The 19,929-nt window shown below is 35.5% G+C and overlaps 1 protein-coding gene across 3 annotated transcripts in view; it reads right to left on the bottom strand.

The window, feature by feature from the left end:
* The window catches only part of LOC143255011 (uncharacterized), a 56,229-nt gene extending 36,965 nt beyond the window's left edge, over positions 1-19,264 (bottom strand). For all 3 annotated transcript variants that reach the window (XM_076509999.1, XM_076510001.1, XM_076510000.1), the window contains exon 1: positions 19,103-19,264. The gene's annotated coding sequence lies outside the window, so the exon portion shown is untranslated. The remainder of the gene's footprint in view (positions 1-19,102) is intronic.
* Between the last annotated feature and the right edge of the window lie 665 nt (positions 19,265-19,929).

Here is a 19,929-nt window from a genome sequence, read left to right as displayed (position 1 = left end):
TAAAAGGATATGTTTGTTTGTCTGTTTTTGAATTTCGCACAAAACTTCACGAAGGCTATCTGCGCTAGCCGTCCCTAATTTAGCAGTGTAAAACTAGAGGAAAGGTAGTTAGTCATCACCACCCACCGCCAACTCTTAGGTTACTCTTTTTCAAACGAATAGTGGGATTGACCATCACATTATAACGTCGCCACGACTGAGAAGGCGTGCATGTTTGATTCGAGGGGGACTCGAACCTGCGACCCTCAGATTACGAGTAGAGCGCCCCAACCACCTGACCATGCCGGGCCTAAATGGAGAGGAGGTTCAACGTATACCTTCATAAACCTTACAAGGTCGGTGAACATAGAACTAGAGAAGGTTTGCGTATTACAGCAGGCCTCATGTCTCAGCTTTCACCGAAATATAATCTGCCTTTTATGGATAACGCTCAGTCGTTCCCACACGTGCGATTTACAGTTTTAGTTCTCTAAACGGCGAGAAAAGGTCAAGCACAGTGAGGTCATCGTAGAATGAATGTTATCGTCTTATTGTTATCGTTCGAACTTCAACTAGTTTTGAAATATGAACAGCAAAAAACGACAGAATAATGTACATTTCTCTTAAGTGTCCTCTGACTTTTTTTTTGAGCGACTGTTTATTTTATGTACTGCTTTAATTAATATTATCTTTTAATATTTCTCATGATGTTTATAAATGGTAATAATACACTTATTCTAATATAGCCGTCTTTCTTACGTATAGGTACCTAGTAGTTAGCGTGCTACACGGTAAATCTGGGAGTCTAGGGCTCCAGTTGCTAAAATTTCGCGCTTCATACTTAGGGACAGTGGATACTGTTCGTTAGATGGCTTTCTTTAGGTCATCAGTTCAAAATTAAGGGTGGATAGCGGAAATAACCCTTTATATAGCTTTGAACATTTATTAGAAACAAACAATTTTAGGTTAGATAATTCATGCTAAGTTTCTAGTTGACGATGTGATTCTAGAGCAGTCGTGGTTCAAAAGCAATGACATTTTCTTTCATCAACCTGGTGAGAACACTTTTCATCGAACCTACAGGCGTTAGATGCTCGTGTAATATTTCTATCCATTGTGAGTGGGGCTGTTTCTTAATGCTGTAGACTACATTTACTTTAATTTAAACGTATGTATTGCTTTGGGCTACAGGGAGCTTTTAAAACTACGATGAGCGCGTGGCAAAATGACTAAAATTTTCTTGAAAGCTTAACTAACGATATTAAACACGAATTAAATGAGCCCAAAAAAGATTATTTATTGAGTCTATTCCAGAAGCTTAGCGATTATTGTAAGAAGTGTCATATAAAACGAGTAAGTAACTGGTTTTTGCTTAAGCCATAAATTACATTCACATAGTTCGTGAAGCGAGTTGAACTTGTAATCGAAAAAATAAAATATTTTTTTATTAGTGAATGAAACGAGCTTTACATTTTTTATAGAAAAATCTAAATGGACAATAGTAACTATTACAACAGGATTTCAGTTTACATAACAGAAAGATGAAGAAAATCTTATTAATAATGTTACATAATTCAAAGAACGTGTGCACGTGAGTCTCAAGACAAAACTTCCAGAAACTATTATAGTGGTGTATAACCATAATAGTAATTTGTGATTATTACAGTAATGTGTAACCATTACAGTGACGTGTAACTATTGCAGTGGTGTGTAACTATTAGTGTTGTATAACTTTTAACGTAGTTTGTAACGTTACAGTGATGTGTAACTATTACATTGGTGATGTGTTAACATATAACATGGTATATGTGAGCTTTCGAGTTTTTATGTTTAATATTAAAACTAAATAATCTCAATAAAAACAAATTTCTAAATACGTTGAAACCTAAACCAACTTTGTTTGTTTTTTGGAATTTCGCACAAAGCTACTCTAGGGCTATCTGTGCTAGCCGTCCCTAATTTAGCAGTGTAAGACTAGAGGGAAGGCAGCTAGTCATCACCACCCACCACCAACTCTTGGGCTACTCTTTTACCAACGAATAGTGGGATTGACCGTCACATTATACACCCCCACGGCTGGGAGGGCGAGCATGTTAAGCGCGACGCGGGCGAGAACCCGCGACCCTCGGATTACGAATCGCACGCCTTACGCGCTTGGCCATGCCAGGCCTCCTAAACCAAGACCAAGAGTGAAACTTTTATTATTAATAAAACGAAGCATTCTGCTTAACGTAACTGTGTTAAGACTATGACGATACGCATGTCACTCACTACATGTGGTCCGTATAAATTTACGTAATTTCACACTTTGGTCTAGTGGTTAGCATAACGGGCTGTGTATCGAAAAATCAAGGGTTCGAGACACGGTCCGCTCTTTCAGCTGCGTGTGTGTTATAAAAGTGACAGTCAATCTTTTATTTAATTGAAAAGGCCAACAAAAGCTTCTTTTGGGGGCGGATGCTCCTACGGAACTACTTGTGGGTGCATTAGGTGTTGTGCAGGTTGAAAATTCAAATTTAATTTCATTTTATTCGGTCCGCCTTTGGGTTAACAAACTTATAATACCATAAACTGAGTTTCGATTCCCGCAATGTACGGAATAAAGATGGCCAACTATAGCTTTATGTTAAAACAAACAAGTCATTTCTTTGTCAGAACGTTTCTTGTTGTTTGTTTTTAATAAACCTACAAAACCCTAATTATTCATTAGATTAGTGTAAACACCGTTCTTGGCTGTCCATTTTCCAAATCGCCTTAGAATGGAGTCCAACCACTCTTTTACGAATTTATTTCATTCAGGAATTTTAGTTTGAGCTCTTTAACAATAAATTATTCAACCAATGGTAAATGTGTGCGTGTTTTCTTATAACAAAGTCACATCGGGGTGTCTGTTGAATTCACCGAACCAATGATAACAGCCCAAAACACTGCGATAGCCTTGTTACTCGTAAAATGATAAAAACATGTTTTCATTATCACTACCATCATTTTTAAGAGAAAGTAAACACCATCGTTTTTGAAATTTTTTAATATAAATGGATATTTTTAAACATTTCACGAATTATGATAAATATTACAGTTAGTCATTCATGAGTTTAATCTCAGACACATGAAAAGTCAATTTAAACTTAGTGGAAACATGGAAATGACTTTTTTTTTTCGGAACCCAAGATTTGGCGATGGGTGGTGAAGACTATCTATCTTCCCTCCAATCTTTCACTGCTAAATTATGGATGGTTAGTGCAGATAGTGGATTATAAGTCACTAAACATAGGGCTATGTCATGCCACAAATATCCAAATATAGAGTTATGTGACGTCGCAAGTATCCAAACATAGGACTGTGTCATGTCACATTATATTATATTCCAAACATAAAGATGTGTCCTGTTACAAATATTCAAATACAGAGTAGTGTCCTGTCACAAGTATCCAAATCTAGGGTTATGTCCTGTCACAAGTGTCAAACATAGGGCTGTATCCTACAATAAATATTCAAACATAGGACTATATTATATCCCAAATGTTCAAAAATACAAGATCAACCCTGAACCTGACCCTCTCTGGTCCAAAACACAGACCAAATCCCGATGAATAAAAAAGGATTACAAGCCTATTACGATTAAAAATCTCATAGCTAGCGCCTCTGGTAGATGGAACCAAAATATTTTGTTTTATTAGAGAACCAAATAGTGAACAAAGCAGCGGTTGCATCGTCATCTAGAAACAAAATTCAGTAAGCCTGAAAGTACTATGTTTTTCTGTTGTTGTTTTCTCTCTTATTACATATCGAACCACAGTTTCGACATCAGTAAATTGGTAGATCAAAACACATCAGCATTTTTTGTGTCAAATCAGTTAACTCCTCGTATAGCACGACAATACTGAACAATAACAACGTAAGATCGAACAAACCATAACGTTCTCATGTTACTCTCGGAATTTTCCCACTATAGTTTATATTCAACATAATATAAGTCTTTTATTAAAATGTAAGAAGTCGTGAAAGTCTTACACATCAAAAAGTATAAAACTAGTGAATAACAGATAACATACTATGTGGTTTACTCCTTTCAAAAATTCAAAGTTCATCCTTTACAACATTGAGTCAAGTAAATATGATCCTGCGCTAATGATACTAGGCTTAGTACCAAACTCTTTAAAAACGTTACTACTCTTAATATTAAAAACGTTATTGGCTTAGTGCCAAAATCGTTAAAAATGTTACTACTCTTAGTATTAAAAACGTTACTAAGTTCAGTACCAAAATCGTTAAAACGTTACTACTCTTAGTATTGCAAACGTTATAGGCTTATTACCAAAGTCGTTAAAAATGTTACTAGCCTTAGTACCAAAATCGTCAAAAATGTGATCAAGTTAAAATATTTTTAAAATGACAGATTTTTTTATTATTCAATAAAATAAATATTTTTCTGTATATATGATGATCTTACACTATCCCTCTGTATATATTATTATACTACACCCCATTGAAAGTTACATACAAAGATTTTTTCTTGTTTGTTACACGCTACACGTAGTTTCATTACATATTATATAACGTCTCCCGTTAGTACAGTGGTAAGTCTACGGATTTACATTGCTAAAATCAAGGGTTCAATTCCCCTCGGCGGACTCAGCAGATAGCCAGATGTGGTTTTGTTATATCAAAACAGACATATTATATAACGTATTTGTTTGGGACTAAAACCATTAATACAAACAATATACGGAAATAGTGTCGTTGCCACCTGACCAAATATATATATATATATATACCTTACACGTGCACTTATTATAATGATATCTAATTAAAGTGTTGATAGATGCATAAGTAGGTATTTGTATGGATAACTAGAATCTAATTACTAATTAATCTAAATGTTGAGTAAACTTTCATATATTCGTTAATGCATAAATCAAAATATTTTCTTCATCTGTGGTCTTACTAAACAGTAAGAAACACATCTTGTGCTGTTCTGACGAACCGATAAAAGACACATCTTTATCCGTTGTATTTGTTTGTTCGTCAGGACAAAGCTACACAAGAGCCTACCTGTAATGTGTCCAACACAGGTATCGAAATCCGAGTTTTAACATCGTAAGCCATGAGACTTATCGCTGAGCTGCAGAGGGGTGGGGTGAGCTATTTTGTTCTGATGAAATAGTAAAAGTGATACCTTGTCTTGTGTTATTGAAGAGATGAAATCCACCAACCCAAATAAAGATATAGACAGGAAATTTTAATGTTTCAGAAATTATGGGCAAGGCATGGCTTCGTGGGAATCTATGAATCTGAATTTCATAGTGTGCTGTTACCATGAGAACATGCTCCTCACTATAAGGGCGTGCAATAAGATTGGTGGATGGTACTTTTGACTAACAGCCCTTGCTCTAGCACATACATATATCAGTTCAGCATTAAGAAAGGTTATATACAGAAGGCCCTTGTGGTACTTTTCCGCGAAAAGTTCAAAACAAACAAGAACATATATTATTCTGTCTTGTCTTACTATAATGGCCCTGGCATGGACAGGTGGTTAAGGCGCTCAACTCCTAATTTGAGGGTCGCGGGTTCGAATCGTCGTCGCACCAGACATGCTCGCCCTTTCAGCCGTGAAGGCTTTATAATGTGACGCTGAATCCCACTATTCGTTGGTAAAAGAGTAACCCAAGAGTTGGCGGTGGGTGGTGATGACTAGTTACCTTCCCTCTAATCTTACACTGCTAAATTAGGGACGGCTAGTGCAGATAGCCCTCGTGTAGCTTTACGCGAAATTACAAAAGAAAATCTTACTTCTTTTTTTTTTCGAAAATAAACCGCTAAGTGGCTGATTGATGCGCACAACTACTCTTTGGTTGCTACGAATATTTACACATTGGACAAAAGAACAAACTCACAGTACCGGATGTTATGTGGTAACGTTCACCAAGTATTCATAAAGAACAATTTTTTATGACATGTCGATCTCAAACACGCCTTGAAAAACATAGTTTGTTCAGAGATTAAATACATTTCGGTTTCCTCAAGTCATACAGTCATGATAAAATGTCATTTTGTGACATTAATTTATGAGTATAAACACACGCGACAACGTATATTACACGCTAAATTCTGTCTGATGAACTGGATTAGTTGGTATAAAACCACTAGTTATATCAACTCAGAATGAAAATATTTGCGTTACTTATTGTAGCACGATAAATCAAGCTTTTATGGTTGGGTTCTGCTGTTCAAGCAAAAGAATATAATAACAAGTATTAAAACTTTTCTTGGAGGAAATATCCTTTAAGCGAGGGTGTTAAATAAAACACTAAGCCTAATACGCCAAACAACATAGTAATTACTGAGAACAGAAATAGTTGTTGTTGGTTTTTTGTTAACAAAGTTAAAAAATAATAATTATAAACTCACTCTATGTATACTTCCCGGTCAATGTAGGCCTACAAACCTCACACTGACTTTATTTGAAAAGCCTGTCTGGATCGTTTCTTCCAATAGAATCTTAGTATTTTTGTGTGTGTTGTTTGTATTTGCGCGTAGAGCTAAACAAGAGATATCTGCGCTTGTCATCTCCAATTGACAAATGAAAGATCAGAAAGAGAGAAAAGGTAACTTGTCAACATCACCCATCACCCAACTCTTGGGGTACTTTTTAGCTAACAAAAATTGAGATAGAACATTACATAAAACGTCCTTACAACTGAAAGGACGAGCATTTTCGGAGACGAGATTGGGAACCCTAACCAGCATACCACATCACACTCCAAAATCTTGATAGGTATGAACCTGCAATCAAAAACAGCTCAGTGATGTCGAGAAAACCTACTTGTAGAGAAATATATATGCAAAAACGGCTCAATTACTATCACAATAAAACTTCACATTTGAGTTTCGATGGAAAATTCTAAAGCATCTTTAAAAAGTATATTCAATTGTAACATGCTCCTTTACAAAAACAACTAAACTAAAACGTGATTACAGTTCCCAATATTTAAAACAATAAATCTTAATGAACAGTTCTTGATGTATTCTACGAAGGCCATATAAGAGCCCCTGGATAACACCTTACTGAACTTTTGTTCAGTTAACAATCGATCGTTTTATTACCTTCACCATCGTAGGTTATGTTTTCACCCCATATTTGTACGTGTGTTTGTTTGTGTGTGTGTTTGTCAGCAAAATTTCTCGAAAACAAAAGAGAGAATTTGAACAAAAGGTGATTGGATTTTGGTAAAATTTGATGGACATATATAGCCAAAAATGGTCCGCTCCGTTAGAAAGGACGGACGGGACAACACATTTAAGTTTTGTTGTTTTTTTTATAGCAGCTGAATAAAATTAACCCTGCGTGTAGAAGATGCGCACCCTAGTGAGTGTTTCACTAGTTTCCATATATATCTTCGAATTTTATATTTTTAATGTCACTGAATCTGGATCAAATTAGACTAATTACTCAAAATACTGTCAAGTAAACTTAAACATGACATTTTTCTTCCTAAGCTTGAATGACAATATTCACAACCGTATATTTTGTATCAAATTTACTAATGAAACTAAATGTTTATTTCTCCTTGTTTTTGTTTTTTGAAGTGAGCGGATGGTTTAGACTGTATGCATATGATTAGAAAAGGTTGATAGCGGACTCCATGAACCTTAGAAATATTTTCTATAAGAGATGGTTAGTTGTCCAGAGAAATAGAGAAATCCATGGATTCCAAAAGCTTTGAAAGCATCCTCTAATAAGAGATATTCAGTGGTCCAAAGAAGTTCATGGACTCCAACAGCCTTGAAGCATCATCTTGATGAAGGATAGTTGGTGGTTCAAAAAGTCCATAAACTCTAACAATCTTAAGAAACATCGTTTAGACTGAACAGAGCGTTTCCAAGACTGTCGAGTCCATAATTAATCTTCTTTCACTCTTTATAAAATTATTTACGAAGAACTGTATTGATACTTGTACATCTTCCTGGAGTACTTATTACTGTATGTTGGACATATGTAATACATACTCAAATGCGTATTTACTTGTGCTTATATTTCTAAAGGGAATAAATTTATTTGGCAGAAAGCCATTATTAAGTTATGTATGTTACATCAGAATACCATAAAGATTCCTCCAAGAAGCTGAACGCTACAAGAGAGTACATTCTAACATACGCTTTAAACTCATTTGGTCTTTTGATGAGGCACTTTTGAGCTTCGTCGCAAAGTCTATTATTTATGATAAAGTAATAAGCATAATTTTTCTGCACTGACTAAACATATTTCCAAACTTACACGAATGTAGGATGAAAAAAGTATGTTTAATTGTTTATATATGATCGGTTTTTAGATAATTTATAAATTTTGAGTACATTGATTTTATAAAACAACTCTAACTCCTTTCATGAACATCAAGCCATACAAAAGAATACTCCAAAACCAAAAATAGATGTGTTACACAATATCATATGTGAATAGCAGTTGTTACAAAGTATAGTATGTTTGATGTGTGTCTCCAAATCCTTGCTTTCCATATTGTTATTTCTTGCTTTAGATGTTCATATGTCAAGCTGTGTTGTAGCTGACCGAGTACATAATACTTCTCGTGATTCATAGCATGCACACTTTTTACTGACGTCACGACGCTGCAAGCTACAACATTATGTGACGTCAGTTGAGTGTATAATGACTGACTGGCAAACAACCCACTACGGTATAACGGTGTGAGTAGTTAAAACAAGTAACCTCTCCAGGCGACCTTAGGACTCCCTTAAAAAACTTATAATTATTACATATGTTCAAATTAGAAAGCACACGTTAAATGCAAACGTTTACAATATGTAAATCAGCAAAAGTCGGTCTAATCTTCAACAAGCCTACTGGATGAAACAAGCTATAATGAAAAATACCTGTAAACATATGTCAATAAAACTGTGTGTTGAATATCACAATGGATTATCCAGTGAAGGTAACATAAAGAATATCATTTGTATGCTCATTGGCTGATGATTGACAAATAATAACATGGAACTTCAGCAAGTGTCAGATTCTCAGCATACTTGGGTCATCCTATGCCTAACAAGCCATCACTGATAGTATTGAAATAGTCTCTCTTACAGGCCTTTTCGTCATCTATATACAAGAACAACTTGGAATTCTCGTGTTTTCACTAGATTCCTTTAAATTGTCATAAAATACTTAATAAAGCAATTGACTGCGTGACTGGCAACTTCTTTTCTTTTCTTTTTTCTTTCACGGTTCTTCCATAACCACATCACTAGAACCATCGTCTACAACAACGCTTGAAACCAATAATCTACTTTCCAATGCGAGAAAGGAAGGCCACTATTTTTTTCACTGATCCAAATACTGAATTTATTTCTTCTTTACATTTCTTCAATCAAAAGTTGTTGTTTTATTCTGAAAATATAAACACATGCAGGATACAAAGTCCAGGTTAATGTATACATTTATACATGCATGGATACTTGTTTCACGAGCCACTGAGCTCTACAAGTGATTGCACGGTTTTATGATTCTTGTATCTCAAAGAAATTTTCTTTCTTGGGCATCAATTTCATCTTCTCTCGGCTATAAACACGAAGTTACACACAGCGAAATTGGTGATAACGTTCAATAACGCGTTGAGTAACAAACGCCTGTAATTTTAGTTGAAGAAAATCGTTTTTTGTCTTTTCCCAATATACATATAAAATCTGATCAAACCTGATATACATACAGCTCTGAAACTAACTAATTTCTATTGTCTGCTTGCTATCAAATACAGATGTAAACCTGATGTATATATATATAACAGGTTTTTACAAATGCCAGTGATGTTATTGTGTTTCCTTCATGTAACTGAGTTACTTGTACAAATAAAAAGTATTGAAACACAAATAGCCTGTTTACAATTATAGCTCAGTAATTACATGTAAAGCACAGAACTAATATTTCAGTCACGTTGAATTTGTAACATATATCACTGTGTAAGAGTGTAACATACATCACTGTGTAAGAGTGTAACATATAGTACTGTGTAAGAGTGTAACATACAGTACTGTGTAAGAGTGTAACATACATCACTGTGTAAGAGTGTAACATACATCACTGTGTAAGAGTGTAACATACAGTACTGTGTAAGAGTGTAACATACATCACTGTGTAAGAGTGTAACATACATCACTGTGTAAGAGTGTAACATACATCACTGTGTAAGAGTGTAACATACAGTACTGTGTAAGAGTGTAACATACAGTACTGTGTAAGAGTTAACGTACATCACTGCGTAAGAGTGTAACATACATCACTGTGTAAGAGTGTAACATACATCACTGTGTAAGAGTGTAACATACAGTACTGTGTAAGAGTGTAACATACAGTACTGTGTAAGAGTGTAACATACATCACTGTGTAAGAGTGTAACATACATCACTGTGTAAGAGTGTAACATACATCACTGTGTAAGAGTGTAACATACATCACTGTGTAAGAGTGTAACATACATCACTGTGTAAGAGTGTAACATACAGTACTGTGTAAGAGTGTAACATACATCACTGTGTAAGAGTGTAACATACATCACTGTGTAAGAGTGTAACATACATCACTGTGTAAGAGTGTAACATACAGTACTGTGTAAGAGTTAACGTACATCACTGTGTAAGAGTGTAACATACATCACTGTGTAAGAGTGTAACATACATCACTGTGTAAGAGTGTAACATACAGTACTGTGTAAGAGTGTAACATACATCACTGTGTAAGAGTGTAACATACATCACTGTGTAAGAGTGTAACATACATCACTGTGTAAGACTGTAACATACATCACTGTGTAAGAGTGTAACATGCATCACTGTGTAAGAGTGTAACATACATCACTGTGTAAGAGTGTAACATACATCACTGTAAGAGTGTTAAGACAAGAGAATATTTTATCATTATTTCCATTTTATGTGGCTAATTATTCCATGCCATTACAGAATGTAAATTTCAACATTATGGTAATTATTCACTAATTCGTGTTGACAAATGAATGAACCAGGGTGTATTCCAATATACTTGTACCAAGGGCATGTTATAAGAGTTGTGCCTGAATGAACATGATGATCAATTTAGGGTCTGAAATAACTGTCGTGGTTCCTTATGTAATGTGTCTTAACTATATAGATAGAAGCTAGCACGTGGTAAAATAAAACAATTGAATACCACTCCACAAATAACTCCTAATAAAAACAAGACTTAACAGTACATATTAAGTTTTGTTGCCATGCCACGACTAAAAAAAAAAGTGTATATAATTGTCAGTAAAGCAGTGAGTTCGCATAAAAGCTTTACATGATGCTGGTTGGACTCTGACAAATTACTGCAGACCTGAATGTTCCTCAAACAATGTCAAGTACATCCTAGATAGTGAGACTGAGATAGGTACATTTTAAAATAGAAAAGAAAGAGGCAAGACATCCTAAACTCAGTGATACTGAGGTTAAGCATCTTCGTGTATGCAGCATTTAGAACAGAAGGAACGCTGCCATTCATCTTAAGCGTGATATAAAATACCATTTACCAAACGACAGAAAAGTGTCCAGATCTACAGTATCAAAAAGACTCAACGAGAATGCAATATTTGGTTATGTAGCAGTTAATAAAACCTTTACTGCGATCTTCAAATATTTTCAAAAGATTGAAATTTGTTTAAAAAGTAAAAAATTTGGACTGTTGATGATTAAAAAGGGTGTTATGATTGGATAAGTCCAAGTTTGAAATATTTTGTTCAAAGCGTAGGTTGTAGGTCCGGCGGAAGAGAGGTGAAAGATAATTATCTCAATACATAGTATTTACTATAGTCCATGTGGAAGGCAGTGTGATGGTTTGGGGTGTTTTTTCTGTTAAGGCAGCAGGAGTATTTCAAAATAGATGAAATAATAAGTCAGCGCAAGTACCATCAGATACTGATCCGTTAGTTACTACCAAGAAGGTAATGACTCCAAACACTCAACCAACATACGCAGAAATTACTTAGCTAAGACAGAAGCTGTTGGAGTCATTCAAATGATGCAATGGCCCTCACAGAGGCCCGATCTTAACCTGGTTGAACAGATCTGCGATTTGATAGATCAAAAATCTGACAAATCAAAAGTTATTTCCAAAGATAATTTATGGGAGTGTATTAGAGACATCTGGAGTAAAATACCAAAGGATACTTTAAATGAATATGTTGAAAAAATGCCTAAAAGAGTGGTTTGGTTTTGGTTTGAATTTCGTGCAAAGCTACACGAGGGTTATCTGCGCTAGCCGTCACTAATTTAGCAGTGTAAGACTAGAGAGAAGGCAGCTAGTGATCACTACCCACCGCCAACTCTTGAGCTACTCTTTTATCATCGAATAGTGGAATTGACAGTGACATAATAACGCCCCCACGGCTGAAAAGGCGAGCATACTTGGTGTGACGAGGATTCGAATCTGCAACTCTCAGATTAGGTGCCTTAACCATCTGGCCATGCCAGGCCCTTAAATGACTGTCCGCAGTTATTAACTATTTACTGAACTCATGCACTTCCACTGAGTTTCTGTTGTACTAAATATGAATATTAATAAAATGTTGATGCTTTACCTGTGATTTACCTTCCACTGTTCTCTGAATGTAAACTAAAATGTAATTTTTGACGTTTTCCTAGTATTTTTGCACAGTAAGGTATGTTAAATCACGTGAACATGTTCAAACAGGTGCATGTCAGATAACGCATGCGCCTTTTGAAATAACTGTATTCGAAACAAATGTTATACTTGAGATGGTGTAATTTCCCTCTCATAACCAAACTAGTGAAATCAGGCTCAATAATTTGAGTACAAGACAAAAGAAAGGCTGTACAATACAAGTGTTATCTTTAGTTTGAGTACAAGACAAAAGAAAGACTGTAGAATACAAGTGTTATCTTTAATTTGAGTACAAGACAAAAGAAAGGCTGTACAATACAAGTGTTATTTTTACTTAGCCTGGCATGGCCTGTTGGATAGAGTATTGGGGTCGCAGGTTTTAATCACATCACCACACGTGCTCGTCCTTTCAATTGTGTGGGGGAGGAGCCGTTATAAGTATGGATCAATCCCACTATTCAGTGGTAAAGAATAACCCAAGAGTTGGCGGCAGGTAGTTTTGACTAGCTGCCTTTCCTATAGTCTATCAATAGCAGATGGCCATCGAGGAGCTTTGAACGGAATTCAGACCAAAAAACAAACTATGTTTACTTACCTTTCAATCGTTTGTTCATTATTTTCCATTCTGTGTTTTAACATATCCAAAACAGTTCTTTCTAATTTTACATTTAATTTCCTTCTATTTCTTAACGTCGTCTTTTGTTTTTCTTCTTCTTTCTGAGAAATTCCAGCCTGTCTCACAGTTTGTTTCATCATATCTGTCAGCGTACATAATACATGTCCACTACCAGTCTTTTACCCTGAAGACAGCAAAAAGCACGATATTCCTACATATTTTATTCCGTCAAAGCGAAAGAAAACGACCCGGATGCTTTATATTTGCATGGCACTGATGCAGCCGCAATCTCTGGACAACTAACTTCAGTCCCGCGACTTTCATGTTAGAAAAACTATACATTTTTTTCTCTGTAATAATCAGAAAATGATGGGTTTCCACCATAAATTAACTCATTCAGTTTCTTAGCTGGTAGCAGTATTCACTTCAGCATAAATTCCATTTTAATTTGAAGAGCATGCCTATTTCCTTTATATGATGGACCGGCATAGCCAGGTGGGTTAAGGCGTGCGACTCGAAATCTGAAGGTCGCGGTTTCGCATCCCCGTCACACCAAACATGCTCGCCTTTTCAGCCGTGGAGGTGTTATAATGTGACGGTCAATCCCACTATTCATTGGTAAAAAAGTAGCCCAAGAGTTAGCGGTGGGTGGTGATGACTAGCTGCCTTCCATCTAATCTTAAACTGCTAAATCAGGTACGGCTAGCGCAGATAGCCCTCGAGTAGCTTTGCGCAAAATTTAAAAAAACAACAAATAAACAATCCTTTATATGTGAGCCATGAGGAATATTCTCCATAATCATATTATACCATAAACCATGAGGAATATTTGTCATAATTATATCATAAAATCTTTTGAGGAAGTTTATGATAATATATAATATTCCTACTTTGCTTCTTTCTTTCTGCAGTTTAAGTGTTTTTCAATTTAGTTTAAATGTCAGGAAGTATTCAATCACTTTTGTTTTGGCATTTCTGTTCATGTGTTTGTTCTGTCTGTTTTTGTTTTGACATTTCTGTTCCTGTGTTTGTTCTGTTTGCTTTTGCTTTGACAATATTCGTGTGTTTTAAATATTTATTGCTTTACTGTTTTGTTTTTTGTTTAGAATTAAACACAAAGCTACACAATGGGCTATCTGTGCTCTGCTCACCACTGGGGAAGCTTCATTCCTTAAGTCGCACGCTCAATCCTTCCAAATATTTACCAAAACGCTCAGACTGATTTTCCGAAACGAAAATAGATATTTTTTACTGGGAATCTAGCCAAAAAAATTGCCAACACGACTATAAATCTGTGACAATTTTCTAAAACTCTAAACAAATTTAGTTGTACAAGACATTATGAAATTCTTAAAATGATGGCTGAAGGGTTGTCAGTGTCCTTAAAATGATGGCTGAAGGGTTATCAGAGTTCTTAAGATGATGGCTGAAGGCTTACCAGTATGTTTCTTCTGTTTAGCTGTTGCATCTTAATGAAATTCACATCTCAACATATATCCTTTCAAAGTTGACTACATCCACATTTCTTGTCCACGTAGACCAAATAACGTTGAACACATTGGAAATCTTACTGTGTCCTAGGACATTTAGTCCTGGAACTTGGCATATTGGTTAAATATAAACTAACAAAAACAAACAACACATCAGAATATTAAGATTAATTGGATAAAATGAGACTGTTCCAGTTGTATCCGTAAGACACGTGTAGGAAGGAGAATATTTAGATCTTTTGCATACAGAGAAATGGAAGTAAAATTTGTCGGAAGTAAAACTAGCTATAGAATCTACAAAAGCAAAGCACAAAAAGAAAATGGCGTATAAGTTATCCTCCTCAAAAATGGCACTTAGAAACTGTATGAACACATGACAACACCTTAACCCATCACTAAGTTCTGGACACCTCCCGGATTCTTGGAAGCAAGTAATTGTTTTTACGTTCCATAAAGAAGGAAATACAGCAAATAAGCTAAATAAACTACCACCCAATCAGCTGTATGGGAAAAATTATTTAAAGAATAACAAACAATAAACTCTAAAATTTCTGAAGAGCAACTTTAAAATTACCAGAAATTTAAAATGGATTTAGAAAATCTAAACAGACTATTTGGTCAGATTAAAACAAACAATTGTAGATAGTTTCAACAGAAACAGATGCACTGTCGCCTGCTTTCTTGATGTCGAGAAAGCTTTCGACACTGTGTGGTCTTAGGTTTCGCGTAACAGAAATGGAACTACCGCGAGGAATTATTTGGTGGCTATCCAACTCCTTGGAAAATAGAAGTTATAAAATAAATGTTAGAGAAACCTTCTCTAAATCATTTACCCCACAAGCAGGTGTCCCTCAAGGAGAGGTAGTTAGTTCTACTCTACTCATTATATATGTGAGCAAACACCCGTAAAAGATCCAAACTTTGGGTCTGCATCACAATTTTTGAATGATGTTGCGGTCTCGAAAAGTGGTCCCCCTCCCATCCGTAACAGCGATAAATTTTCAACCGTTGTTAAATAATATAGAATAATACTGTGAAAACATATTATATAAAAATAAATGTTCCCAAAAACCAATTACTAGCTTTCATAAAACATAAGAAAACCTACCTAAATTATATACGAATGGAACATTTCTCCAGACCACAACCTCGGAAAAGGTTTTAGATTTAACCTTTGACTGAGCTAATGTGGATAAAACACACAAAAGTATACTAATAAGAATATGGAAACGTACAAACTATGCAAAAAGTCTAACCAGTAAAAACCATGAAACCACACTAGATGATGTCATAAAAATATACAAAACTTATATACGCCCCATAATCGAATATGCATAGATAAACATAGCACCTAAACACATATATAAATTACAATCAATACAAAACTATCTAATTACTACAGCTACTGAAGTCCCTTGTAGCATATCATCAAACTTTATGCATAACTAAGAAAACATTCAAACCGTTACCGACAGACTCGTGCATACTTTTCGAAATCAGTTTCCTTAAAGCAGGTCGTTCTTTTGTGAATTTCATCGCTACTATATACATGATTAAAGTAGGCCTAAGTACTTCTCTCCTGTTTACACGTATTTTAAAAACAGAAATTTAATAAGGCCATTTAATACTGGACCATAAAACCCACACAAGTTTCAGACTAAAATAAAAACATTAAGAAAGGGTTATATATATCAAATGTTATTTTGTTAGTTTTAAAGCAAACGAAATGTGTTATTTGTATATAATTAACTGTTTGTTAAATGCGAGAAACGTTAAGCACAAGAAACAAGTGTTAACACAGATATCTTACATGGCCATTGCCATGAAAGGGGTCGGAGGAAGTATGGTTAACTCCGACCCTCGTGTTATATCACCATAAACATTAATCTGTAAGCAAAACCACAGCGGTCGTATTGGACCTCACTCACCCAGATCTATAAGGACCAAAATCGACAGAAAGAAAAGCTCAATCCTTTTTCTCTCTCTTTTTTTTTTTTTTTTTATCGCACCTTCTTTTCACACCTCGGGTGATTTTAATTAGATTTAAGAGTCGTTCAGTTGTAGCGCCATCTAGTGTGATTAATGAAATAGTCCTATGCAACGTTTGTAATTTTGTTGTGGTTATTAAAGGTTCTCATAACGACACCAATTAATATATACACGTTTTCTTAACATTGAAATAAGACACTACAGACTACTGTTATAAAAGATAATAATCTATTAACTTCTCTATAACACATATATACCATCACATAAAGATATTTGTTCATAGAAATATATATATTTATTCACACATTATCAAGTGTGGTAACACAGAAAGAAATGCACGCACAAAAATATACACTTTTCGCATTTAAGATAGTTTGAAAATTTTATCTCCAACACTCTTTATAAATAAACATATTCTATCTTTAATCATTTTAATTTAAAAAAAACGCGTATGGATAACAAAAATATACCTTTAGTAATCTCTTGGATTACAGTCTATATTCCAGAGTCAGCAGAAATTCCCTAAAGACGCTCTCTTTTATTGTATTGTATCGTTTTTGCATATTGGTGTTATAAATTGAGGCCAAAAAAGGACCCAACATGACACTGATGACCAGACTTGGTAGCTAAATGGCCAAGTTACTGCTCTGACTTTAACCGTTGCGATTGGATGGGACTGTTAATGTAACTTGTTACATTGTAACGTAGGAGATTTATTGAATCTTTTCTTCTATTTTACCAACGATGTTACATAAACTTTTAACCTCTTTAACTCTCATGTTTATAGTGATGCCACATAATGTCCTAACCTTCTCTTTAACTCTCATGTTTACAGTGATGTCACATAATGTTCTAACTTTCTGTTTAACTCTCATGTTTACAGTGATGTCAATAATGTTCTAACCTTCTGTTTCACTCTCTTGTTTACAATGATGTCAATAATGCCCTAACCTTCTCTTTAACTCTCATGTTTACAGTGATGTCACATAATGTTCTAATCTTCTCTTTAACTCTCATGTTTATAGTGATGCCACATAATGTCCTAACTTTCTCTTTAACTCTCATGTTTACAGTGATGTCAATAATGTTCTAACCTTCTCTTTAACTTTCATGTTTATAGTGATGTCACATAATGTTCTAACCTTCTGTTTAACTCTCTTGTTTACAGTGATGTCACATAATGTTTTAACCTTCTCTTTAACTCTCTTGTTTACAGTGATGTCAATAATGTCCTCACCTTCTCTTTAATTCTCATGTTTACAGTGATGTCACATAATGTCCTAACTTTCTCTTTAACTCTCATGTTTACAGTGATGTCACATAATGTCCTAACGTTCTCTTTAATTCTCATGTTTACAGTGATATCACTGTAAGCGTGAAACTTAAAGAAAATGTTAGGACTTATGTGCTTATATTAACGTTACATAAGGACTTAGCCTCCTATTTTTGTTTTATGTTTACTCCACCTGAAACCAGCAAGCAACACGGACAACATGTATTATAAATGTCTTTAATACAACTAAACTTCCACACAAAACTCTACGTTTCCATAAGCTCTCCTAAACTAAACTATCACACAGCCCTTATCCCTTCCCTCTGTGATCAGCGGTTGTAATGCAGCCCTTATCCATTCCCTCTCTGATCAGCGGTTGTAATGCAGCCCTTATCCATTCTCTCTCTGATTAGCGGTTGTAATGCAGCCCTTATCCATTCCCTCTGTGATCAGCGGTTGTAATACAGCCCTTATCCCTTCCCTCTGTGATCAACGGTCGTAATACAGCCCTTATCCCTTCCCTCTGTGATCAACGGTTGTAATACAGCCCTTATCCATTCCCTCTCTGATCAGCGGTTGTAATGCAGCCCTTATCCATTCCCTCTCTGATCAGCGGTTGTAATGCAGTCCTTATCCCTTCTCTCTGTGATCAGCGGTTGTAATACAGCCCTTATCCCTTCCCTCTGTGATCAACGGTCGTAATACAGCCCTTATCCCTTCCCTCTGTGATCAACGGTTGTAATACAGCCCTTATCCATTCCCTCTCTGATCAGCGGTTGTAATGCAGCCCTTATCCATTCCCTCTCTGATCAGCGGTTGTAATGCAGTCCTTATCCCTTCTCTCTGTGATCAGCGGTTGTAATGCAGCCCTTATCCCTTCCCTCTGTGATCAGCAGTTGTAATGCAGCCCTTATCCCTTCCCTCTCTGATCAGCGGTTGTAATGCAGCCCTTATCCCTTTCCTCTGTGATCAGCGGTTGTAATGCAGCCCTTATCCCTTCCTTCTCTGATTAGCGGTTATAATGCAGCCCTTATCCCTTCCCTCTGTGATTTCCGCTCAAACACATAAAATTGGTTGTTGTCAAGAGATACTGAAGTTTAAATTCTTACCTTGTGAACACCCGAACATAGTTAACCCACATCGTAAGATTTCCATCCTTACTGACTGTTATCAGTTGCCACTCTCATGAACAAATTAGGATACGAGTTCATAAATGCAGTTATGGAGTAAGTAGCGGTTCGTATCATCCCGACCAATCTCCCGTTCACACTCTAAACATACTGTGAAACAACATCGAATCATCCAACCGTTTTTATAGCGAGACTTGGAGCACACGCGCCTGTCATCAATTCATTTTCAGAGTGCTCGGGAAAGCAATGTTCTTGACGCGCCATCTAGTTTCAACTACATACTCTATGTAATACAGGTTGTTTTCACGAGTTAGGTGTTTACGTATCGAATGACTGCTATGGTTCTACGATTTTTTTTTTCCATTACAAATTCTGTTGGGTGTTTGGTTTTTTAATATTATTCTCTGAATCTCACATAATATTTCAAACTGTGTTTCCTGTTTTATTTTGGATATTTTTTTTTTATTTTCCTGTGACACAAAACACGTACCTCTTAGGGCTATTTGTCCCAAACCTCCAGTGGCATAGCAGACTTATAACGCTAAAAATTGGCCTTCGAAACCCGTGGTAAAAACTCCAGCGATAGTCCACTTTGTAGCATTGTGCGTAAATATAAGCAAACAAAAAAAAACAAGCATACATTATAATAAATATGTATATATATACATATATATAGTACTATCATCTTAAAATTTTAAAGGTGAAATATCTATACTTAACTAATCAAAGCTATTATTAACTTAAGGCAAAAAGCACGTTTCTATCTAGTTGGGATTCCTAACTAGTATTAATTTTACAGTACGACT

This window comes from Tachypleus tridentatus, chromosome 7, assembly GCF_004210375.1.
Source record: "Tachypleus tridentatus isolate NWPU-2018 chromosome 7, ASM421037v1, whole genome shotgun sequence".
In the NCBI taxonomy this organism is placed as follows: Eukaryota; Metazoa; Arthropoda; class Merostomata; order Xiphosura; family Limulidae; genus Tachypleus; species Tachypleus tridentatus.
This window is presented reverse-complemented; position numbering and strand designations above follow the sequence as displayed.